Source organism: Urocampus carinirostris, chromosome 13 (genome assembly GCF_059441175.1).
Source record: "Urocampus carinirostris isolate Australia breed hairy pipefish chromosome 13, RoL_Ucar_1.0, whole genome shotgun sequence".
NCBI lineage: Eukaryota > Metazoa > Chordata > Actinopteri > Syngnathiformes > Syngnathidae > Urocampus > Urocampus carinirostris.
Genome location: NC_142361.1, coordinates 23,536,482 through 23,554,965, shown reverse-complemented (window position 1 = coordinate 23,554,965; position 18,484 = coordinate 23,536,482). Strand labels below are relative to the sequence as shown.

The following is an 18,484-nucleotide window of genomic DNA, read 5'->3' as shown; positions in this document are numbered from 1 at the left end:
GAATTTATCTGAATGATATAACTTTGACACATATCTGCAGCACCGGAGTGTGTTAGAAAAAAAAAAAAACAGCGAGGGAGAAGCCAGGCCCGAATTTTGGCCATGTTCAGGATATTCTATTATAAGCAGCCACTTTACTAAGAGAACAATACCCTCGCTAGAGTCATTTTTAACAGTTTTACTTATTCGGTCTCACTTTGTTGTGTGACAGTACATAGAGACCTTTTTTTGTTTTATGAAAATTCAATAAATTCTTTAAATTAGCATTTAGCAAAACGCCTTCCAGTTATTCATCATTTTATATATGAAATTGTGATGTGGCTGAATGTTATTGCATTACTTTTAATTGCATTAATTGCTAATTTTCATTTCAATAATATTACAACTTGGGCCCGTCCTACAGCACTACCTTGTAAATATTTTCACCTATTTATCCTGACATTCTTTTATCTTATTTGTCACTTTGAAGTCTTTTTATGTGTTTATCAGCGAGTGCCATGTCTAATCTCGTTGCAAACAATGTTCACTATGTTGTTATCAATGAAAATAAAGATTCCATCTTGTACCTTTTTTAACATATCAATGAAAAATAAGTATTTCATGTGTTTATTTTTTTCAGCGTTTCAATTTCTGTGTTTCGTTACGCGTTTCACAATTTCAGTTTTTAGTTTCGGCCCAAGATTTTCCTTTTAACACAATCACATCGGGACATATCACGATTAGACTTCATTTCTCTCTTATCAAAAGCTTGAGAAAAAGGTAAGAATCCAATGATTCATGTTACAAGAGGGGGAGCCAATGAGTTGGACCTCCTTGTTGACGGCAGCAAATACACCACAGCTGGAACGATGCCGACCCGATGTCTCATCTGCAAGTTAAAATAGCCTCACGTGCCACGAGCCGCATAATATTCATGTGCAAACAGGCGGGGACCACCGGCGGGTGCCGAGGCCATTTTTTTTCTCCCCCTTTCAAACTGCCCTTTTATCCTGTTAAGCACTTAGCCCATTCGAAAATTGACACAAAGGCGCTTTAAGTGGCAGATCAAGCCATTAAACCGAACAGGTACGGCGGAACCTAAACAGGCGTCGGCGGTGATCTCGGGCAGCGGGTTCGACTCTCGCGAATCGGTTGCCACGGCAGCCTGTACGGCTAGGAAAGCGGTTGCGCTCATGTCTGTGCATGAAGAGAAAGCTGATGTAGAAGGGGATCAATACAGGCGGAAACTGCTGAGGCCAGCAGTCTGGCGCTCTTCTGCACAACAACAAAAAAACCTGTCTGACAAAAGAGGGGCTGGCTGCTATGACTTAGTTCCTGCGTAACTTACTGAAAAAGAGGAAACGTAGAGTTTCGGAACAGAAATTTTAACTGATGAACCACGCCCTGCTCACAGCCGCAAACTAAATCAGTCGACACAAACCAGTTAGTACACAAAGGTGTGTCGCAAAAACCCCAGTGGCTGTTATACGAACCCTCCCCTATGCTGTGGACTAAAACCTGAATAGGAAGGTGAAGTGGTTATACGAGTCATGCCGTTCATTAAATCAACCAGGACGACTCCCGTTGCAAGTTGAAAGACAAGAGAATATAATTTCATCAACTGCTAAATGGATTAAAACAATCTACTCAAGTAGGTGGGAAGTGAAAGCAAACATTCAAAAAAGTGTGCCAAAAATACCAATCCAACCATCCCAAGGAGCATTTTTTGCACCTAAAAGACGTCCAAGTTTAAACTAGATCAGGGGTCAGGAAGCTATGGCTTGTGGGCCATATATGGCTCTTTTCATGAGTGAATATGGCTAGGAGATAAAACAGACCTTGTGAGATGTTTCAACTTATTGCTTAATGCAGGGGGGTTTTGGGGTTTTTAAGGGTTATTGTTCTATCTTCGTTATTCATTATCCATTATCCGTTATCGGTCAGTTCATAATACGCTACAAAGCCTAGGAGCCGGGACACTTACTCTCAGCCAAAAGGCTAAGCTAAGGTCCTAGCCCTAAAGCCTTGCTGCGATCATTGCAAATGCACCGTTCCCGGAGGTACTGCAATACCGGGCCGATGCGTGGAGTGGACAGAGCAAGCTCTTATTCCATCTCCGGATTGCAAAAATCAAAGGCAAAACGGACCGAAATTTCTGGCCGTGAAGCAGATGCTTAATGCAGAGCCAATTGTCGCACATGCTAAGCCGAGATAACAGGTATAGATTGTGGGTTCGGTCCAAAATATACATTTTAACGAGAGTTTAGAGTCAAGGTGTCACACTAACAGACTCTTTTGTGGCAGTAAATCGCTAAATAATCCTTTATATGGAAGTTCATTAAGCAATCTATGTTCATTGTTGAAACACTTAATGATGAAAAGCCACAGAACAAGCTTTAACCCGAAACATTTTACCAAAAAGCTCTAACAAAGAATGTAGATTATTTGATTGGATGAGCGGTACGAATGGGCGGAGCTATACACAGAGCGCGTACTCATTCTCCTTTGCCCAGTGCTGTCTGCACAGACTTATTTAGGACAAAAATTACAAAATGATCCCCAACACTCTAGTAACTGCAGGGGGGAGACCAATTTTAAGTGCTATATGTATAACGATTTGGGACATAGGCTGTAGGCATTATTATTATTTCATAAATATTATCAAACTAAAAGCTACACAGTAAAACAAAATGCGCTGAAAAATTTGCTTTTCTCTGGAGTGCGGGTTTGGCAGTTTTGTTGTATTTTGTCTTAAAACTTTATGCGTCTCTCTCAAAGAAAAAAACAATTCTAAATATTTTTGCTTTTATGCTCTTTTGGTCAAAAAGGTTCCCAACCCCTTAACTAGATGTTAGTTTGGACTAGGTTTACAATAGAAGTCTTAGTTTAGACTAAACGTCTAATTAACATCTGACAGAGGTCTAAGGTCAGTCTTAAAGAGATGTCCAATAGTCATCCAATAGACATCTACATTTAGACTAGACTTTCGATGGCGTCTACAAGACATAGGTTTGGACTAGATTACCACAAACTGTCTAATAGACTTCCAATTTTAAACTTTGTGTGCGATAGGCAACCAATTAATGTATACGTTTGTATGAGACTTGATGTATATAAGACCTCTAACATACGTCTGACTTTGGACTATATTTCCGATAAAAGTGTAATAGACATCTAAGTTTAGACTAGTCTTCCATTGGACCTTTAATAGACTTGTAGGTTTAGACTAAACGTCCTATAGAAAACCAAAAGACGTCCAAGTTTAGCCTATACTTCCAATAGATTACAAATCAACTTTAGGTTTGATAGACACCTAACAGACGTATAGGATTAAACTAGACCACAAATAAGTATGGACTAGATGTCCAAAAGACATCTAAGTTTACACTAAATGTCCAAAAGAAGGCCAAAAGACATCTAAGTTTGGACTATAAGTTCCAATAGAAGGCTAATTGACATCCAACTTTAGACTAGACTTTTGATATACTTCTAAACGACGCCTAGTTTCAGCTCAAATGTAAGTGTACTAGATGTCCAAGTTTAAACTACACTTCCAATAGACCTCTAACATACATTTAAGTTTGGACTAGATGTCCAATAGACATCTGATAAACATTTAAGTTTATACTAGATTTCCAAAAGTTGTCTACTTTTAGACCAAACTTCTAATGGACATCAAATAGACGTAAATAAAAACTAGACGTCTGATAGATGTCTAACAGATGTGTAAATGTTTGAATTACACCTCGAATAGACGTCTTACTCAAAAGTGGACTTCCGAAAGACTTCCAACAGACATCTAAGATTAAATTAATGTCCAGAATATGCCTAATAGACGTCTAATTTTAGGCTAGACATTTCGAAGACCTTCATGTTTATACATCTTGTCAAATTTTAGGCATTCAAAATATCTCTAACAGATGTCTTTTTCTTTGTGTAAGTTCAGGCGTACCATTTAAATAAATAAAATCGATCTCCACATCACAAAATTTAATTGAATAAATAAATAAATAGATCATTTATAAGGTTGTTATAAGATATTAATTTCTAAGTCTATATCACCCGCAAATGTGGACTACTTTGTAAATTGACCAATAAATCCAAAAAGTTGCCTATAGCTTGTTAAAATTCTATTAAATGTTGCATATTTACTATATTTATTCTAGTAGTTGAAATTCAGGCCTGAAATAGACGTTTGAGTTTTGGGCTCAACTTAAGACGAAACACCGATACAACGTTTATAAGCATTTGTTTTCCCTCCTCTTTGCGTGCTCTCGTCATGTTTCTAATCTCTCTGTATCCACCTCACATTTACAGGAGGGAAGGAAACACCTCTTGCCCCATTGAGGAAGTCCATTTTCAAAAGAGCGCTCACAGTTCGATGCCAAAAGAGTGAACAGGCGCAACAACAAGCCAAACGTCGACTCAATGGCGGCAAACAAGCCAGGCCGTAAACGACACACGGGCAAATAAAAATAAAGCCGGAAAGATCGACTCAGGCCCGGACATTGACTTTATAGTTTCCAACTGCACTTTGACTTTATTTAGAGGTCGCTTTAACAGAGTACGGAGCGGCCTCCCTTGCACACACTGAAACCTTATCTCGAGGGTCATCCGCCCGTTTGGTCTAGAACATACGCCTCCTCCCACACAGATACTTTCAAATACCACGAGGGGCAAGCACAGCCATAGGCTACTATTTTCTTTTGGGCTTTTGTCACTTTATGCAAACTAAAAAACGATTAACATACGTGTTTATTACTTGTTCAAATGGAGTAAGAAGAACAGGCACTTATCTAGTCTTACCTTTATTGTTTTTATAATTTCACTATCACAATCATTAATGTTTAATAACATAAAAAAATACAAAAAAATAAAAGAAATCGTCCGACTGTTCAAATAAATAAGAATATATGTACGTTCATTCATCCGGCAGGGTTGTCGGCACACCACTTCACGGGGTATGTCTGGAACAAGTACAGCCTGGCGGTGCCCAATCCTCTCTGGGCCAACAAATATACAACTACTCATAGTATATTGATTGCTAGCATTTCTTTGTGATACCCACAAAATCACAAACACAGAGATATTATTTACACATAATTAGTTCATGTTTAATTAATTCAATGAATTAACATACTTAACAGATCGCAAGAGCAACTGTGAGCAAATGAAAACAATGTTAACAAAAGTACAACGTAAGGATGTTAAGAAACACATTTTTCCAGCCCATTACCAAACAATGCAGCAACTGTCGATTCAGATATCAGGTACAGATAATACACCTACAAAAAAAACCCTTTCCCTTTGGAAAAAGTCCTTATATTTTCTAAACAATTACCTCTAAATTCCACATAGTTCCTTAGATATTGCATTTAATCAATACCACTTAAAAAAAAGGATTCCTCTAATTTATAATTGCTGATTGCTAAATAACGAATACAATTGGCCCTCGCCATTTTACGGTTGACTTTCAGGTCCTAGTTGCTTCACAGATTTTTTTTTCTTGTATTAGGTTCCACAGATAGTACTTTCAGTACAGAGACACTTTACAAGCACTTTTTTAACTCAAACCAACCACAGAACTGCATTAGGTTTCCTGGGCACTGATTGGAGCAATCTTTATGAGAAGTTTTCCGGACTAGTGACCATCAAATAACTCCGTATACATGCAGTTGGTTAGCAATCCAACCAGGATAGTTGTGGGTCGGGAACGAGCGGCGTCATAACGCAAATGAACGTCGGTCCTTCGTTCAACTTTTGACATTGATTAGATAATAATTTCATTCATACATGTAATCATGCTTGTTTTACACCCTTGCTGGAGAAAAGACTTACACTATATATGGATGGCATGTGGTTACGGAATAAATTAAAACGCAAAAATGGAGGGAATGCTGTATCCACATCCACTTTTCCCTAACATAAATAATCTAGATTGTAAATAGGGCTGCAGCAATAAGTTGATGTTGTTGACAAAAATCGACAATAAAATAAATTCCATTGTCGACTATTGTTTCCTGACATCTTTTTCCAACAGAGTGAGCCATCTGTACACGAATATAATCTCTGCTGAGAGTCGCTAATGGCGTATCCACCTCGAGCAGTAACATACAGCAATGACAGTGTCAACACCAAGTATGCATACCAAAAAGTTTGGGAGCACTTTAGCTTAGATACAATGAATAAAAAGACTAAATGCAAACTTTGAATAGAAAAATATAGCTCACCCTGGTAAGATTCAAGTAACATTCAAGCAAAAACAGTGTTGATGTCATGCTTTTTTAAACGCATATATCTTGCTATAAAAGAGAGCTTGAGCGTTATGCCTGAACTTGATCATCAAACGCATTTGAAATGAAATGCATGAAGTCCAATGAACAAACATCAGTTGGTAAACGTTAAAATCAAAAAACATCAGCTGTCAAAACTGTTTGATTTTAAACTGTTCAGAATCATTAAGTACCGGTACTTTTGTTACAGTTGACCACTGAATGTACTTGACAAAATGAACATATTTGTTTTAATTACTGTTCTACAGATATTAATGAGTCTTTTCTTGGTTTACAGAGATATAAAAATGTTTACTTGATTTTAATTTAGCCGCTTGTCCCCAAAAACCAACTGAATCACTCCATGAATTTGTCTCTACTGACCGAGCACTGTGTGTAATTGGTTTTGGATTTTTATTTCATTATTTGTACGAATCCGCACTATGTTTAATAAAAGATATATTTTTCCTTGTACCTTTATTTCTTGTGTCTATAATCATTAGCTACATAATTGAATCAACTTCATGGTTTACCAGTCATATTCCAATGATTATTTTACATTTCATATCACAATCGGCGGTAAAAGAAGCACACCACTTGCACAAAGCCTCGAACTCCTGCTTCGTTACAGTTCTAGCGCCGTCAATTAAATAAACCCTGTTAATTATGCCAGGGGTGCAAAGACAAAGGCCCATTGTGTACCCCCATTTTCCCCACAACTCAATCAAGGAAACAGTCATCATCCAGGCGTGTCCTAATCAGCAGTGTCTTGCGTCCACCAGTAAAAAAAAAGAATCGGGAGTGGAGGAGGAGGGTCGCCGATACTCACAATCAAGTTATATGTGCAGAACTAATGCCTGCAATCTGTTCTACTATGGCGTCGATTGTAAAGCCTCTGCAACATATTAATGGTGGATCTGATTTAACGTCACAAAGTGTCGCAAAGTTAATCGCTTTGACGGTCGTGACACATTATGATTAACGGTACTATTAATCCTTCAATGGAATGTCAAATTTTATGTATTCTCCGCGGATCTTCAGTTTGTTTGGAGGAAAATAATTCTTCATAAAAACTGAGTTGTGGCTGAAAAAATTACCATAAAGTTTTCTAAGGTTTATAAAGCGAATTTTGGGAGTAATACTGAAGAAAGAAAGAGATAAAAGACAAGAGGTGATAAATATCAAAGGCAGGAATGTAATTTAAATGTCAGGAGCACATCATCACACACACAGTAAAAACATATTGTCAGGTGTAAATTACTTAAATTGCTTATTATTTTACTATGCTTGAGCATTGTTTTTCTTATTTTAGTGAATATCATCATGATGAGGTTTTCTAAGTACACGACAACAGAACCTTACAGAACACAGCCCAGAAAATCCTCAGCTGCTTTTTGCCCAGTTTGGAGGAAATTGTACACTATGTTATAATCAATGACAATGGAGAAAATACTTTCTATTCCATTTCAAATATTTATTTTAATGAGCAATGAGTAAATAATTTGCAAAATCTGAGGATTATTTTTTCTCATTTCACTGTAAAATTGTGAGGTCTGAAAATATTGTTTTTAAATACTATTTTTCTTATTTGGCTATATTCTAGTGTTATTTTTCTTATTCTAGAAAAACCTTATTTATTACAATGAGCAAAATCATTTTCCATCGACCAAGAAATTAATTTGCAATATTTAAAAGATTTTTTTAAATAAAATTGAGGGAAATAAAAATAATACTTTACTAGACTAAGCAAAACATTCCGTCAGCCCAAAAATGTATTTCATTTTTTTAAAGGATTTTATTATTCTAAAATAAAATTAAGTGAGAGAGGGGAAAAAAATACCTTGTTATATTTTAGCATTATCATTCTTATTCTAGAAAAAAATATTACAGTGATCAAAAGTATCTTCCATTACCAAAAAAAGTTAAATATGCTAATTCTAAGGATTATTTTCCCATTTTATTTTAAAATTAAGTGAGGTTGAATAAATAAATAAATAAAAATAAGAACAACAATTCTAATAGATTTTTTTTTAAAAAATCATCCATTCATTGTAATATGAAAACAAAAACAAAAACAAATATATATATATATATATATATTCTCAAAATTACAATAACAAAATTAGTTCTATGTCCCACTTCCTCTCCTTTTGTACCTTCTTGATACCGTTTTTTGAATTGCAGCTAGGAAGTAAACTGAAATTTACGCCATCTCAAAATTCAGAAAAAGGAGACTTAGTTTTTATAAGGTCTGGTTTGAGGAACGCTGGACCTAATTGTAAACACAGATAAAATTAACATGCAGTTCTTATGTACACACCATAAAGCAGTTAAACAAATAAATTGAAGTAGCAAATTGTAACAAATTAAAAGCGATCCAGACTTGCAGCTACAAAACAAAGTGGATTTTAGAGCGCGCAACCTTCCATTTGCTTTGGGTCAGAGTACACATTTCTATGATAAGACCGATTACGTGGCCGTGCCACCATTTGGAACTGAAGTTCTTGTTCAAACCTCGATAGAAACAAATAAATACGGACTTTAGAGTTTTGGTAGTACAGTATTCCTTTTGCCATTGTGCAGTTAGACTTTTGCGTCCTCGACTCCTCGAGGTTCTTTTGTTTTTGAAAAGGTTTGATGGATAAATACGTACTCCGTGGAATTACTCATGACTTAAAAAGTACCTAAACACTCAAACACGGGTTAATGCACTTTTTGCATGGCTAAATTTAAGGACGTTCAAAGCCAATTTTTTTAATGTATCCAATATGTTAAAAAGAAGAAATCCGGTGTGAATCACGTATATTGCAGAGCTGCAACTATATCTGGGATTTTCATATGCATTTCTAATTTTGCCTTTGCATTTATCATGACGTATGATTTTTAGAGGTAAATCACAAATACCAGCTCAGTAGCCTAGATGGTAAGGCGCCCGCTTTGAGACTGGGAGGTCGGTGGTTCGCGCCCCGGCCGAGTCATTCCTAAGACTTAAAAAGTGGTCGGCGGCGCCCTCTGTTGGCTGCGGCTGCATCGGCTCGCTACAACGGGTCAGGTGCAATCGACATTTCGTTCTGTGTACATTGTTACACAGAATGACAATACAAGGAATTATTATTATTATTATTATTATATTATTATTATTATTATTATTATTATTAAATATACTTGTGGATCTATACAATATGGGTGTAGTATGTGTGAGACAAATCTCTCCCCCATATAGGTGTATGTAGCTTTAATTTTCAGTTGCATTACAAATTCCCACTGGGAAACACGTCGCTACCTTCATTTTTTGGCATGGAACATAACAAATGAAAATAATTGATACGTAATCCCTACACTAATACACATTTCATAGTTCCCAGTTAGGTTTAGTAAGCACCAGTCCTTTTGGGCGCGACCCGTAGTGGGAAATAAAACTTCATAGGACAATGCCGTACAAACTGATGCCAGCTACTGTTATTTACGAGGAAAGAAAAAATGCAATGGAAAGCAAAGCCAACAGCGAGCAGTGTCTACGTCATTTTTAAGCAGACTTGTTGTGAAACATGACGACAATTTTAAGCATTTTACCAATCGGAGAACTGGCCTCTGTTTTCTGGCTACTAGTTGTAGCAATTTGAATTAATCAGTTACATGTTTAAGGACAAATGAATAACCCTGTACATGTAATCAATCATTCAAATTACAAGTACGAAGCGGGAGCTACATCATTACAATAAAACACATCTGGTTTCTGCATTCGACTTCTGACATTGAAGAATGGATTTTTTATTATTTTAATTTACCAAAATCCACAAATAACAGTTCTTGTTTGCTCCATTGCTGCATCCTGTCTGTTCAAAAGTACACAGGTAAGACGGTATATATGGATGAATACAACTGTAGCATTCTCACCATGGAGGCAGAGGTTAAAATGGAAATGTCCCTTAGAAATCAACCAATACACATGAGTCTTTTTTGGCAAATAAGTCAGACTTATGTCTCATTTGTCTCTGTACTACAAGCTCCACAGTGCCTTGCGGCATCAAAATATCCTACATGAGGGAATCTATATGTGCAATGCGCTAAAGTAAACAGATTCTACCAAGTTATATATATTCATATAATATATATATTTTCACAAAGTAGAAACAATGTGCTCATGAGATGGATTAACCACAATAATCTAAAAAATACTGTATAAAAGTAATTGGAAAATACAATCCTTGGTTTACTGTAAGAAAAATGCGATGCAAATTATTTTATATGAAGAAGCCGAAATCATCAAAATTTTAAAAACAGAGTTTAGTTTTCACAAAGGTTTCAGTTGGGATCTGTTTGTTAATACCAAGTTGCATTACAGTCAAATACTCCCAACAATGGGTGCTCTGTAATAACACGGCCTAAACACAAATACAGAACGTGACTGTCTATAATCCATTCCACTACAGCTAAAAACCATCACAGTCTGGACTTTGCTCTGATAAACACACTGCAGCTAGTGGACCTAAACCTTAGCAAAAATTACTCGGGTTCTCAGTTTTTGATCAAGATCCAAATAGCTACAAAACGTATTGCCTTAGATCAATAATAACAGTGTCATTAATTAACAAAAAACTAAGGGAAGAATGACAAACCAATAAATCGTAAGACTTTGCAGTCCAACAATGCAAATAAGTTGTATACTTCTTGCAGACCAGTACAAGGAAATCATAAAATATGTACTAATTATTTTATTGGTCGTGCAATAAATCAATAAAGCAAGGAAATCTTTGAAGTGCATGACAATCCTCAGAGAGGAAATCGTTTAGAAGCATAACAATCCTTCCAAAACAAAGTTTGAAAATAAGATTCATTAATATGCCGTGTCCTTCCACCTCTGCATCCACCCACTAACTCCACTCTACCGGCTCAACTCAAGGTAAATCAAATTTATTTTTTTAATTTACCTGTGTGTCTATTCATATTGCTATATTATATTTTACACCAAACTTGTACTTACTATATATTATTTTGTCATTTTAATGTTTTTGTCCAGGTAACCAGGGGTTAGGAAGTCATTAGCTAAGTAGCATAGGTTTCTAGCCCTCGCTATACAGCTACGTCACTTTGCAATCCCCACTTCAGAACACATTGATTTCGTATTCTAGGGTCCTACTGTACTGTCAGCTCTAATTATAGAATAAATGATATTTTAACCCTCAACATTACAGAGCGTCTCTGTGATTTAATACATTTAGTCTCGGGAAAAAAAAAAAAACATTGCGGAGTCTTCCTATTAATAGCAAGCAACGTCAGTAAAGTTTGCAGGCTCTTAGCTATTCTGGGGTGGGGTGCAGGAATAGTAACCCGGCAAAGGCCTCTGTAAATACAGACGTGGAATACATGCAAAGACTACAAACAACAATGAAGACAACAGACGCTTGTGGCCATAGAAACGCCGGCTATAAAGTAATGGCAGATTGATAACATCTGCTTTTTGTGTCCATTTACTTTTATCTCGTTCTTTTACATTCCATTTATCGTGAGGTTTGAAAACTGAGTTCTATATAATCTCAACACTGGATGCATTTTTTTTTTAAATAGCCAAGAAAAACTTCAGCGAGTAGATTTATGACAGTTCCAGATAGTTCATTGGTTCTTAAATTTCGGTACGTGAGATTTGTTAAATTTAAAGTAGATTTTATAGGGGAAAAAAACTTTAAAATAAGCAAAATTTAAAAAATATTCATGCAAAAATGTAATAAAAAATATTTAAAACTATTGGCCCGTTGGGTGTTAGATTTCAAATTAAAAAATATTTTACAACAATATTGTTTTTCTTATTCTAATAAAAACGAGAAAATGATTTTACCTCAGCTAATGATTTAAAGGATTTTCTTGACCCATAAAAATAGAAAATTGTTTTATTCAAATATATATTTTTATCCATCTGTATACCAAAGCCAAATCCCCCTCATGGGAGGTGGCTGGAGTCAAGAACTCACTCACATTCACCGAACATTCATTTCCCTTTGCGCTTCCCAGCCTAACATTGAACCCACAGCATTTTATAAATATTATTATAATAATTATTTTTTACTACCTTTTTTCAAGTAAGATAAGAAAATTTAAAGATAAAATGCTCATTTCCGATGTTGGCTCAAACATCAACTTTTAACAAAATTAGGTACCAAAACGATTCACCTGTACAATATTTTGAAACATGATAGTGATTACCTTAGTTTAATAGTAGATGATTTATCTCATAATAAGTATGATTTTTTTGGGGGGGACACTTGACTTATGTAGAAGTGATTTTGCCTCATACAACTCCATACCCATTTGTGAAGTTTGTTTTTTTCCCTAATAATTTATTGAATATTTTCATTTATAACGTAATTTTTCTGCGCAAAAAAAGATCCAAAATCAGATATCGGCCTGATATCAGCCCAAAAGATTTTATCAGCTCCAAGATACTAGGGCTCATACACAAGCAGTTTATTAGATTTAACAATCAGGCATGGACACGTTTATATATAGAGGAGCAGGACTAACATTAAATGCAATAATATCACCCAGAATCGACTCGGAAAAACTGGATCCCTTGATAATAAACACATGGCCAGTATGATTATGAATGAGATTGAAAAATATTATATGGGGCAATACTGTGGCCAGCAATTTTGAAATCTTACTGTAGCTAGGCCTACGTTGAAACTCAGATCAATATAACGTAAAAGCATTTTTAATGGTCTGTTGGACGAAACCTTGACGTATTTTCAACCGTTTTCTGAATGGTTTGTCAACTTTTATCGTTGTGAGTTTAAAGGGATACAAAACACAAGGACATGAATATAGTATCATGATTCCCACCCAGCAAGGACGCCGGATTTCTGGTCCTTTAAGACTAGTTTAAGTCAGAAATGGACATCAAATATTGGGTTCAGCCTATACAAAATGGAATCAATGAAGCCAAAATATGGTTGTTGTTATGTCCATATCAAGTTCCCAAAGTCACTTTTCAACCAAATAAACACGTATTTAGTCCACAAGTGGATGTTATATTATTATAATTTCGCCCCAAAAGTCGTTTCAACATCTGTAAAAGGTGGGGTTTTTTTCAAGTTTTGAACCAAATAAAGATGTATTTTGGAAGGAACATTAGTGCATTTCTGAAGTATTTTCAAGCAGTGTTTTGCTTCGTGAGAACATTCAATGTCCGCTAAATGTAGTCCAAAAATAGTCGTCCTTTTGTTTACCTTGTCTAAACCTATCTATCTATATATCCATCTATCTACCATGGTCATATCCCTCGAGAGGGGGTGACCGGACAGCAAGACAAACGCATACGAAAACAAAGAAAATAAAAAAAGGGGAAAAGTAGCAAAAAACACATACAAAATATTTTGGACCATGGCCAACCCAAATGCCCTAACACCCAAAGAAGTTAAGCACCCCGTCACCCGAATTTGGTCATGCTTTCGTCCCTCCAGAAGAAACGGGAAATGAGAAAACGGCCATGTCACTCGGGCCAGGGTAACACAACACATTCTTTTGTTCAACAGCAGGGCCCGACAGCTTTTACTGGTTTACCCCTGCCGCATCATACAGGTGCCTTGCCCATCCCTTAGTACACATCTAAATATCCCACTATCCTTTTACAACACCTCTCCACTCATGCCTATCACCAACAAAGGTGATAAACCTAGCCCCCTAAAAGTACTCTTTTCAACCTTCACCTTCCCACCAAATAAAGACGACTTTTGATCAGAACCATGGTGTCTTTTTCTATGTCTTTCCAACCAGCTTTTACTGGGTGGGCACCTACAACATGGACTAAGTGTAGTTTTAAAGTACTTATGTCTATCCTGTCTAAATTTATTTACTGAAAAATCTTCTTTTCAACTTTCACTACTCAACCAAATACAGACATCTTTTGGATGGAACCCTGGTGTCCTCTTAACGTTTTTTTAATCAGATTTTGCTGAGTAGGCACATTCAACATGGGTTAGATGTACCCCAGAAATAGTCAGTGATTGCCTCTTCAAAATTTAACCCCCACAAAGTCTTCTTTTCAATCGAATAAAAACCTCTTTAGGACAAAAAACGTTTTAACGCCATCTCTACACGTCTTTAAATCCGTTTGGGAACATGCAACCTGGACTAAATGTGTATGTTACCGTGTTGACATTGTCCTAATTCAGCAGCCAAAAGGTTGTCTTTTGGACATCTTTGCATTAAATGTGGACAAAATATACTAAAAAATGATTACTTTCACCTCAACTCGAACAAGCCCCCCAAAACTTTTCTTTTCAACGCCTCCAAAATGAACTTTTTTTTCCCCACTTTTACTTTTCAACCAAATAAAAGACGGAACCTTGGTGTCCTTTAAACGTCTTTCCAACATCTTTTCAAACAGTTTGGGTACACGCAACTTATAGTCCAAAAAGAGTTGTCGTGTGGATCACATCCAAATGAAGCCCCCCCCCAAAAAAACAGCATTTCAACCCTTATTGTTCAACCAGATAAAGAAGTCTTTTGGATGGAACTTTGGCGTCTCTTTTATCGCTGTTTCAACATCTTTTCAATCAGTTAGGGCAAATACAACATGGACTAACTGTAGTCTAAAAAAGACTGAATGTTTTCAACCTTAATTTTTCAGACAGAGACATCTTTTTCATGTACTTTCATCCACTTTTTGCTGGATAGTTAACATTCAACGTGAAATAAATATGGTCCAAATGGTTTTGTTTACCTCATCTCAAACTAGTCTTTTTAATGTCTCAAAACTGACATTCCCCTTTCACTTTTCAACCAGAAAAGACGTCTTTAGGAGGGAACCTTTGTGTCTTTTTAACACAATTTCAATGTATTTTCAATCAGTTAAGGCATATGTAACATGGACTAACTGTAATTCAAAACAGACTATGACCTTGTCCAAAAAAACTGAATATTTTTAATATTAGCTTTTTAGACAAATAGAGATATATTTTTGACCTATTTTCCTCCAGTCTTTGCTGGGTAGTAACATTCAACATTAAATGAATGTAGTCTTAATAGCCGTTTTTACCTCATCTGATCTCGACCCCAAAAGTTGACTTTCCAATGTCTCAAAAATGACCTTTTTCCACTTTCACTCTTCAACCAAAAAAGGGGGGAACCTTTGTATCTTTTTAACACCATTTCAACGAATTTTCAATCAGTTAGGGCACATGTGACATGGACTAACTGTTGTCCAAAATGGACAATGACCTTGTCCAAAAAACAGAATCTTTTAAATTGTAACTTTTCAGACAAATAGAGACCTCTTTTTACATAATTTCGTCCACCTTTTTCTGAGTGGTAACGTTTAATTTTAAATAAATACAGTCCAAATGGTTGTGTTTACCTCACCTGTATCTCGTCCCCCCAAAAGTCGTCTGGTCAATGTCTCAAAAACGACCTTTTTTTCCACTTTCACTTTTCAACCCAAAGAGACGTCTTTAGGACGGAACCTTTACGTCTTTTTAATGCCATTTCAGCGTCTTTTCGACCACATTCTTGACAAGATATTGAACTTCTATCGCGGTGAGTTTGAAGGCAGTTCACACAAGCGAGCAGCCAGATGAGTCACACCGCCGCGTGGAACACGAAGTCGCGCTCCGTGACGTGGACTTCTTGCACAATCCTCCCCGACTAACCCAACTGGTTAACGCGTGAGTTATAATGTAACAATTATTAAGTTAGTTTTAACAGAGTAAGCTCGGGAGAAGCGAATCAGCGCTAGCAAACCCGCTCGCTAGGTCAGAGAGGGTAAAGGCAACGCTAGCGTTAGCACGGCTCAACTTTCGAGCACTCTTGTCGATTTTCAGTAGGAGAAATGTAGTCGAAATAACCAGTGGCGGAGTTTTGGGGGGGTTGAATAAACATTTTGATTTCCGAGCTGAGAACGCAAAAAAGGAAGTCGCGTTAGCTAGCCAGCTGCATGCTGTCGGTTATTGTGCCATGCTGAGCAAAGTCACTTGACTGCGTTTACTTTCGAGAAAAACACGCGAATTTTAAGGGAGGAAAAAAAGGAGAAATACTTACATTCATGTACGAAAGGTTGTGTTTTAAAGACGCAAAGGTTTTGGTAGTGGCCGTGCGGTGCGCAATGTCAAGAGATCAGATGAGCAGCTGCTTCCTCCACGCACGCAGCGCGCGGATCACACGGCGGGCGCACAGCAACGCTACCAAACCCCCTAGCCGTCGTCATGGCAACACAGCCACTCCAGCCAATCACAGCCCCTCCCCTTCTATCTCCCCTGGCAACTGCCGCAGCGGAGGGGCGACGCGAGCGCGCACGCGATCTCGTTTTTTTTTTTTTTTTTTTTTGCATCGAGGGCTTTCACTTTTTATTTCTTTTAATCCTTTTTTTTATTCGAAGAGTGAACCGGAAGTATTGGGAAAAGGTGTTCGGATTGAATGTTTTGGTTGTACGCAGAACTGCTCGGGGCGGGGATGGGATGTGTCACCACACCCACCGCCATGGACCCTCGGCAGGGCCCCACCTAATGTAAAATGAGATACTACTCTCGGGGGGCTAAATAAACCAGCAGACATAATCAATAATTACAAGTAGAATCTAAATAATAAAACCATAGAACAGTAGATTAGGATATACCGTTTTTTCTTTGGTATAACACGTTTTTTTTTTACCTAAAACATATCTCAAAGTTTGGGTGCGCGTTATACACAATGTTTTAGGGAAATGTATCACTGATTGACTGGTTGGAAAATATCGCCGACCATAATTGCAAAACATTTGATGCAACAGGAATCGAAACTGTCACAGCAGTGATAGCCCCAAAAAGCATTTCTGCGTCGTTCCTTGTTGCAATTCTTCTGTTTCGGCACATTATTCCCGTTTACAAAAAAACAGACTCGTAAAATTAGTTCCAATATGGTTGTTAGCCTCTGACCTTTTGATTGACACTACTCTCAGCCAATAGCAGGCTTTTTTTCACGGTACACATCAAGCATTAGCATATAACGGCCTGTATCGATGGCTCCGAATATCTTTAGCCAGTTAGTAACCGTTTCAAATGATGATTGACACATTGGTTAGCCAATTTAATTGTGAAAAGAATGATACGGCAGATTTACACTGTGTTTGAGGTTTTGGGGTTTTTCCTTGCCCCCATGTGGGTTTTAGATCATGGGATGGTGTAATAATAGTCTGCAGTTTGCAATTATCTGTGGTCTGTGCAGCTCTTTAAGACTCCTTGTGATGAAGGGCGTCACAAATAAACATGACTTGACTTGACTATCCACGAGTCCACCAGTGATATAGATTACATACTGTTTCAAAGAGCATTATATTCTATCTCATTATCACTCTATTTTACTCACAGTACCAGAGAAGAATGTTAGAGGATGGGAAAAAAAAGAACGACGAAAGATATAAATGCGAAAAAGCACAATGTGGGAAACAACTTTTTGGTGTATCTAAAAATGAATCGGACTTTGAAGGACATTAAATTAATTAGTTGTATTTAATGTTTAGTTTGAGCTGAGACATTTTTAAACAAACTTGTATAAGGCCTATCAATGTTTTAAATAAAAAAATAGGGAATCACGTTATACATGCGCACCTATATACCTGTTTAAATACAGCAAATAAGAAATAATGAATAATACAGAATAAATAAAATAAAATGCCTGTAGAAGATCCCTATTGTTCAGGGTGTTCCCTGCCCCCTGCCCAAAGACAGCTGTGATGGGCTCCAGCACCCCAGCGACCCTACTGAGGATAAGCGGTGCAGATAATGGATGAATGGATGGATAGGGACAACCACGGTTATTTTTTAACTACATTTAGCCTACGGTTAATGTCCCCATCCAGCAAAAACTGGTTAAAAAGACATTGAAAATATGTTGAAAAACATTCCAAGGTTCAGTCCAACAAATGTCATTATTTGGTTGAAAAGGAAATGTTGAAAAAAAAATGTTTTTCACAAGAAAACTTTTGCACTAGGTGAACACGTTATCAAAAAGCACTGACCCGAATGCCAAACTTTATGTGAAATTGTAAAATATTGTATCTTTTTATTTCTAAAAGTCATTTATTTTCATTTCATGTCAAGCCCGTAGAAACCAAAAAGAAGGTAAACATAATAAAAAATATGTATTTGTATGGGTGAAAAGTGAAAGTAAAAAAAAGTTTTTTTTTCAAGATTTTGAAAAGACAACTAACGGCTGCTACAGATTGCTGGGGACTGAATTCTGTCTGAGTTGGATAGGCGACACGT

The 18,484-nt window shown here is 36.8% G+C and overlaps 1 protein-coding gene and 1 pseudogene across 5 annotated transcripts in view; both read right to left on the bottom strand.

The window, feature by feature from the left end:
- foxn2a (forkhead box N2a) overlaps window positions 1-18,484 on the bottom strand; it is an 80,261-nt gene that overhangs the window by 28,163 nt on the left and 33,614 nt on the right. For 3 of the 5 annotated variants that reach the window (XR_015852522.1, XM_088351652.1, XM_088351656.1), the window contains exon 1: window positions 16,284-16,419. The exons of 1 other annotated variant lie outside the window; for it this stretch is intronic. The gene's annotated coding sequence lies outside the window, so the exon portion shown is untranslated. Of the gene's footprint in view, window positions 1-15,608; window positions 15,662-16,283; window positions 16,420-18,484 lie in introns of those variants that run through there. One more of the 5 variants, XM_088351654.1, reaches the window with a different exon arrangement.
- Window positions 2,025-2,114, bottom strand: LOC148354128 (U2 spliceosomal RNA; annotated as a pseudogene).